This window comes from Littorina saxatilis, linkage group LG11 (assembly GCF_037325665.1).
Source record: "Littorina saxatilis isolate snail1 linkage group LG11, US_GU_Lsax_2.0, whole genome shotgun sequence".
Lineage (NCBI taxonomy): Eukaryota > Metazoa > Mollusca > Gastropoda > Littorinimorpha > Littorinidae > Littorina > Littorina saxatilis.
Window position 1 is genome coordinate 14,328,698 of NC_090255.1, and position 8,804 is coordinate 14,337,501.

The following is an 8,804-nucleotide window of genomic DNA, read 5'->3' on the forward strand; positions in this document are numbered from 1 at the left end:
TTGATGAAAAAAGAATTCTTTTATGATTTAAGAATGTTTGTGTAACAAGCTGTCAATTTATGATTTAGATTTTAAAAGTTAGGTCTAGCACCAAAACGAGGCGCCTGATTGTCCGTTCGCATAGTAAACGAAAATAAATAATTTGAAAATGTCTCACTCTCGACAGAAAGCAGCCAGGATGTTCCCGTTCGGTGAGCGTTCAAATGGAAGTATGCTTGCACTGTATTGTAGAGGCTCGGGGAGCTAAGTGATGGTTTACGGGAGGCTTACTGTGCCTTGGAAGGGTTGTCTTACCCCATGTAAACCCTGACCAGATCTGGGACGGTGAGTTGAATTGTTTTCACGGGAAGGAGTGTGCCTTTAAGACACCCCCCCCCCCCTCCCAAACCTGCCCCAACAAGGACAAGTGACGGGCTGTCCACCTGTCATCAATACAGCCCAGCGGTCTCAACATTTGAGTTTTGACCCTTTTACTATCGGCACAGCTAGAGTCCTGTATTTACTTATTGGTTTGTGGTGTAACAACAGAGACGTCTATGGTGTAAGTTCAAGCAAGTGCGGGTTCACCTACTACATTCTCTCTCTCGCTCTCTCTCTCTCTCTCTCTCTCTCTCTCTCTCTCTCTCTCTCTCTCTCTCTCTCTCTTTTAATCAAACATACACACGTAAGCGCGCACATATCCACACCAACAAACATACTCTCTCTTGTTCACTCACACTCACAAACAAACACACACAAACACACACATTGTATTTATTGGTCTGTCTGGCTGTCTGTCAGACTTTGTCTCTCTTTTTTCCATGTGCGTGAATGCGTTTGTGCGTGTGTGTATGCGCCAGTGTGTGTGTGTGTGTGGGGGGGGGGGGGTGCAATCGTAAGCAAAATAAAATCAATCTAGATTTCATAATTCTAGAAGTAAAGTGAAAACAGTGAGTAACAAGTCGCGTAAGGCGAAAATACAATATTTAGTCAAGTAGCTGTCGAACTCACAGAATGAAACTGAACGCAATGCCATTTTTCAGCAAGACCGTATACTCGTAGCATCGTCAGTCCACCGCTCAAGGCAAAGGCAGTGAAATTGACAAGAAGAGCGGGGTAGTAGTTGCGCTGAGAAGGATAGCACGCTTTTCTGTACCTCTCTTCGTTTTAACTTTCTGAGCGTGTTTTTAATCCAAACATATCATATCTATATGTTTTTGGAATCAGGAACCGACAAGGAATAAGATGAAAGTGTTTTTAAATTGATTTCGACAATTTAATTTTGATAATAATTTTTATATCTTTAATTTTCAGAGCTTGTTTTTAATCCAAATATAACATATTTATATGTTTTTGGAATCAGAAAATGATGAAGAATAAGATGAACGTAAATTTGGATCGTTTTATAAAAAAAAATTTTTTTTACAATTTTCAGATTTTTAATGACCAAAGTCATTAATTAATTTTTAAGCCACCAAGCTGAAATGCAATACCGAAGTCCGGGCTTCGTCGGAGATTACTTGACCAAAATTTCAACCAATTTGGTTGAAAAATGAGAGCGTGACAGTGCCGCCTCAACTTTCACGAAAAGCCGGATATGACGTCATCAAAGACATTGCAGGGAGTTCACTTTATTTCTGTGTTGTTTGTACTCTTCATGTGTACCATATTCTTTTAAAAAATCACGGTAATTTGCTGCATTTTCTATGTCTTTGTCGATCCATTTAGGTTTTTCGATCTGCTTGATTCGATGTGTTTTAAGGGGTGCGTGTTTGTTATAAATATTAATGAATATAGATATCCAAAAATCCAAAGCTTGGTCAGGGTTTGTAAAATTGTAAGTATTTGAAAGTGGACTATTTTTTAGATCAGAAAGAAATGCACTTTCATTGAAATGAGAGAATGAACGATATGTAATTGTTCTGTGACCTGTTTTTGGAATTTTTACCCCTTTACGAGACCATGTGGTGCAAATGGGAAAATGGTCACTCACAGCAAAAAATGGTACACATGTTTCTTTAATATGACGTTTTTCAGAAACATAGATATGATCAATAAGTGTTTCAGAGGTGGAAGTAATACGAGTAGGTTTTTGAATCATTTGATGTAAATTTGATAGATTTAGTGTTTCCAACCAATTCTTATTTTGCTTCAGAAGATCGATATTAAAGTCTCCAAGAAGAATGATTTCTTTTGATTCATTTAAAACTGCATCCATCATGTCCATGAATTTATCACACCAGTTTACTTTCTCTGCTGGGTTTCTGTAACAGAATCCAACAATAATTGATGCTGATTTTTGTAAGCATAATTCCACCCAAATGAATTCTATTCCATGAGATTCAAGTTTTTCAAGACGCTTGTAGGTTAATGATTCATTAATATAAACTAACAAACCAGTTTCTAAGTTTTTGGAAGAATCTTTTCGTAATGTTTTATAACCTGAAACGAAAATATCCGAATCAAGTATGTTGTTAGATAATCTAGATTCTGAAAATCCAATAATATGAAAGTTTCTACCATTGTTAGAAAGTAAGGATAATATGTCTGTCATTTTGTTATATGCATGGTTTATGTTTAAATGGCCAATATGAAGCCCTTGTTTTACAAGAGAGAGAGAGAGAGAGAGAGAGAGAGAGAGAGAGAGAGAGAGAGAGAGAGAGAGAGAGAGAGAGAGAGAGAGAGAGAGAGAGAGAGAGAGAGAGAGAGAGAGAGAGAGACTCACCGAAACAAATACTCTCCAGAAAAATACACAAAATAATGTCTCCCAAATCATGCTCATGTAGCTCTTGTGCATCAAAATAATATGAACTTGAGTCACATCACATGGGCGAGTGTTGTTTTCAGAAGGAATATGCCGTTGAGCGCGATGGGAGTCTTTACGCTCAGAAAGTTTGTTTGGGTCTGTGCAAGCCTTTGTGTATGATCTATGGTTTGTTCCCAGCCCGTGCCTCCTGTTGATTATTATTCTGTGGGATCTGTCAAGCCAGTAGCTTTTATGTTCGCAGACAAGGGCACACTAAACCCCTATTTTAAGACCACGTGACTTTAGACTCCCCTCCCCCCCCTTCAGACTTACTGTTCACATCGACGGTAAAAAAAAAATCCATTTTTACACTCCCCTTCTTTTAAGTCAAGATTTTATCCTATTTTGGGATGTCGTAAAAGGGAGGTTCCACTGTATCGCGTTGTTGACTACCCATATAATACCAATGGTGGAGAGTGGTGAATAAAGAGTGCATTGTGGAAGACCTGCTAATAACAACTTCTGCGATTGGCCTTTGCCCTTGATCCTGTTCTCCAGTCGGGACACAGGGACACTGCGATCTGTTGAGCTCATCAAGTCACGGTCATTGCTCGTTCAAGGCACTCTCCTTCACGTCAAAACACTCAGATCTGGTCAGGTTTTGACATAGGATGAGAAACATATACCTCCACTTGGACTCATAGTAGAATGTAAAGATCAACATTCTCACTGCTTCCTGCGCGTGGTAATCATGTGTGTATGAGTTTGACAGATTGCCACCCGAGTGTCCGATCAATTCATCAAAACACGATCACTCTGCACGGAGAGAAAACAAACTGCCGATTTATGGTGTGTTTCCAAATGAAAGGCACAGTCAGCCTCCCGTAAACCATCACAGATACTGTCAGGCTTTTACACACAGTACAAACACCCTTTCATTTAAAGGCACAGTAAGCCTCCCGTAAACCATCACAGATACTGTCAGGCTTTTACACACACGGTACACCCTTTCATTTAAGCACTCACCGCTTGAGAACATCCTTTTCAGCAATTTTTAAAGAATTTATTTTTGCGTGGTTTATCTTATCCCTGAGCCATCGTGAACCCGTGTGATCCAGTTTCCTTTATTTCTCACAATTTAGTCGTCAGTTTGTGATTTCAATGCGACTCGCTGTACGCTTATCTGCAATAGCACGTTATTGTGTACCTCTGAATCTAAAACGCAACAAACGGCTGCGAACTAGAGCGGTGGCGGTTGACGGCGGTGGCGGTTGACGGTTCAGACACAACCGTCGTCTGCTACGAGAAAGACGTTTTGCGTGACACGTTTTCGGGCTTTTCTTTTTTCAAACTTTCAAAACTTCGAATTGTACTGATCTTGTTTTGATGAAAAAAGAATTCTTTTATGATTTAAGAATGTTTGTGTAACAAGCTGTCAATTTATGATTTAGATTTTAAAAGTTAGGTCTAGCACCAAAACGAGGCGCCTGATTGTCCGTTCGCATAGTAAACGAAAATAAATAATTTGAAAATGTCTCACTCTCGACAGAAAGCAGCCAGGATGTTCCCGTTCGGTGAGCGTTCAAATGGAAGTATGCTTGCACTGTATTGTAGAGGCTCGGGGAGCTAAGTGATGGTTTACGGGAGGCTTACTGTGCCTTGGAAGGGTTGTCTTACCCCATGTAAACCCTGACCAGATCTGGGACGGTGAGTTGAATTGTTTTCACGGGAAGGAGTGTGCCTTTAAGACACCCCCCCCCCCCCTCCCAAACCTGCCCCAACAAGGACAAGTGACGGGCTGTCCACCTGTCATCAATACAGCCCAGCGGTCTCAACATTTGAGTTTTGACCCTTTTACTATCGGCACAGCTAGAGTCCTGTATTTACTTATTGGTTTGTGGTGTAACAACAGAGACGTCTATGGTGTAAGTTCAAGCAAGTGCGGGTTCACCTACTACATTCTCTCTCTCTCTCTCTCTCTCTCTCTCTCTCTCTCTCTCTCTCTCTCTCTCTCTCTCTCTCTCTCTCTCTCTCTCTTTTAATCAAACATACACACGTAAGCGCGCACATATCCACACCAACAAACATACTCTCTCTTGTTCACTCACACTCACAAACAAACACACACAAACACACACATTGTATTTATTGGTCTGTCTGAGTGTCTGTCAGACTTTGTCTCTCTTTTTTCCATGTGCGTGAATGCGTTTGTGCGTGTGTGTATGCGCCAGTGTGTGTGTGTGTGTGTGGGGGGGGGGGGGGTGCAATCGTAAGCAAAATAAAATCAATCTAGATTTCATAATTCTAGAAGTAAAGTGAAAACAGTGAGTAACAAGTCGCGTAAGGCGAAAATACAATATTTAGTCAAGTAGCTGTCGAACTCACAGAATGAAACTGAACGCAATGCCATTTTTCAGCAAGACCGTATACTCGTAGCATCGTCAGTCCACCGCTCAAGGCAAAGGCAGTGAAATTGACAAGAAGAGCGGGGTAGTAGTTGCGCTAAGAAGGATAGCACGCTTTTCTGTACCTCTCTTTGTTTTAACTTTCTGAGCGTGTTTTTAATCCAAACATATCATATCTATATGTTTTTGGAATCAGGAACCGACAAGGAATAAGATGAACGTGTTTTTAAATTGATTTGGACAATTTAATTTTGATAATAATTTTTATATATTTAATTTTCAGAGCTTGTTTTTAATCCGAATATAACATATTTATATGTTTTTGGAATCAGCAAATGATGGAGAATAAGATAAACGTAAATTTGGATCGTTTTATAAATTTTTATTTTTTTTTACAATTTTCAGATTTTTAATGACCAAAGTCATTAATTAATTTTTAAGCCACCAAGCTGAAATGCAATACCGAAGTCCGGGCTTCGTCGAAGATTACTTGACCAAAATTTCAACCAATTTGGTTGAAAAATGAGGGCGTGACAGTGCCGCCTCAACTTTCACGAAAAGCCGGATATGACGTCATCAAAGACATTTATCAAAAAAATGAAAAAAACGTTCGGGGATTTCATACCCAGGAACTCTCATGTCAAATTTCATAAAGATCGGTCTAGTAGTTTAGTCTGAATCGCTCTACACACACACACACACACACACAGACACACGCACATACACCACGACCCTCGTTTCGATTCCCCCTCGATGTTAAAATATTTAGTCAAAACTTGACTAAATATAAAAAGCAACAACAACAACAAACAAGTCGCGTAAGGCGAAAATACAACATTTAGTCAAGTAGCTGTCGAACTCACAGAATGAAACTGAACGCAATGCCATTTTTCAGCAAGACCGTATACTCGTAGCATCGTCAGTCCACCGCTCATGGCAAAGGCAGTGAAATTGACAAGAAGAGCGGGGTAGTAGTTGCGCTAAGAAGGATAGCACGCTTTTCTGTACCTCTCTTTGTTTTAACTTTCTGAGCGTGTTTTTAATCCAAACATATCATATCTATATGTTTTTGGAATCAGGAACCGACAAGGAATAAGATGAAAGTGTTTTTAAATTGATTTGGACAATTTAATTTTGATCATAATTTTTATATATTTAATTTTCAGAGCTTGTTTTTAATCCAAATATAACATATTTATATGTTTTTGGAATCAGAAAATGATGGAGAATAAGATAAACGTAAATTTGGATCGTTTTATAAATTTTTATTTTTTTTTACAATTTTCAGATTTTTAATGACCAAAGTCATTAATTAATTTTTAAGCCACCAAGCTGAAATGCAATACCGAAGTCCGGGCTTCGTCGAAGATTACTTGACCAAAATTTCAACCAATTTGGTTGAAAAATGAGGGCGTGACAGTGCCGCCTCAACTTTCACGAAAAGCCGGATATGACGTCATCAAAGACATTTATCAAAAAAATGAAAAAAACGTTCGGGGATTTCATACCCAGGAACTCTCATGTCAAATTTCATAAAGATCGGTCCAGTAGTTTAGTCTGAATCGCTCTACACACACACACAGACACACACACACACACGCACATACACCACGACCCTCGTCTCGATTCCCCCCTCTCTCTACGTTAAAACATTTAGTCAAAACTTGACTAAATGTAAAAACCAAGTCAAATACGATTTCGTTTTTTTTAAACAAGAAAAAGGATTTATTTCGCAATATAGCATTTCATCCATTCGTATTTTGCCACGGTTTGGTTGACATTCGTTCACGCATACACTCCTTACGAATACGATACAATGATGAAATAAAATAAAAACAATGCCAATAAGCTCAAAACAAAAAGCAAAAGTCAGATAACTAAAACAATTCACCTCATCATGTCTTTAAAAAAGTAAAGGTCAGATTGGTAAACTGTTCACGTCATCATGTCTTTAAAAAAGCAAAGGTCAGATAGGTAAAACTGTTCACGTCATCATGTCTTTAAAAGAACAAAAGTCACAATACAATGATGGATTTTGTAAGGTAAGACTAGAGGCAGAGGTGCTGAAGATATCTTCTCTTCACGTTGCATTCGAAAGTTAAATTATCATTATAACAAGTGCAAACGTTACACCGACGAAAACGTGACATGCCAAAGAACCCACTCTCTTTCTCTCACTCTCTCCAACATACGTGCGTACTCTCTCTCTGTCTCTGTCTGTCTGTCTGTCTGTCTGTCTGTCTGTCTCTCTCTCTCTCTCTCTCTGCGTAGTATGCATTTGATTTTATGAATAACCACATGACTGTGTATGCTCTTCATGCCTCATCATCATCATCATCATCATCATCATCATCATCATCATCATCATCATCATCATCATCATCATCGACATCTTTATGATCACGAGTTTAAGTTTTCCGACCTCCTTTTTTTGTTAACTTTAAACAAACAAACAAAATGATCATTGTGTGTCTGTGCGTCCCAAGGACAGATTGTACGAAAAATCTGAATTATTGTTAAATAAAGTTCAATTCAATTCAAATCTCTCTCTCTCTCTCTCTCTCTCTCTCTCTCTCTCTCTCTCTCTCTCTCTCTGTGAGTGTGTGTGCGTGTATGTGTGTGTGTGTGTGTGAGTGTGTGTGTTGTATTGAGTGCGAACGTGATTGCAGGCATGCGGCGCGCGTGTGTGTGCGAGTCGAATTTTCGTTTTCTTTGTATTATATTGACATACATGTACATTTTAATGTTCTATTATGCATTATGTAGTCGTATAGGTAATGTTGAAATTAGTAATACTGTATGATTGCGATTGACAATTGTCCTTTTATTGTCTTTATTTTTATGTCTTAGTTTAGCAGGGACAGATTGTAAGACAAGGCGTGAGCCTAAAATCTCCATCCTTGAGTAATAAAGTTCGTTCGTTCGTTCGTTCGTTCGTTCGTTCGTTCGTTCTCTCTCTCAATCAATCAATCAATATGAGGCTTATATCGCGCGTATTCCGTGGGTACAGTTCTAAGCGCAGGGATTAATTTTTTTTAAATTTTTTTTTATGCAATTTATATCGCGCACATATTCAAGGCGCAGGGATTTATTTATGCCGTGTGAGATGGATTTTTTTTTTACACAATACATCACGCATTCACATCGGCCAGCAGATCGCAGCCATTTCGGCGCATATCCTACTTTTCACGGCCTATTATTCCAAGTCACACGGGTATTTTGGTGGACATTTTTATCTATGCCTATACAATTTTGCCAGGAAAGACCCTTTTGTCAATCGTGGGATCTTTAACGTGCACACCCCAATGTAGTGTACACGAAGGGACCTCGGTTTTTCGTCTCATCCGAAAGACTAGCACTTGAACCCACCACCTAGGTTAGGAAAGGGGGGAGAAAATTGCTAACGCCCTGACCCAGGGTCGAACTCGCAACCTCTCGCTTCCGAGCGCAAGTGCGTTACCACTCGGCCACCCAGCCCACTCTCTCTCTCTCTCTCTCTCTCTCTCTCTCTCTCTCTCTCTCTCTCTCTCTCTCTCTCTCTCTCTCTCTCTCTCTCTCTCTGCGTAGTATGCATTTGATTTTATGAATAACCACATGACTGTGTACGCTCTTCATGCCTTATCATCATCATCATCATCATCATCATCATCATCATCATCATCATCATCATCATC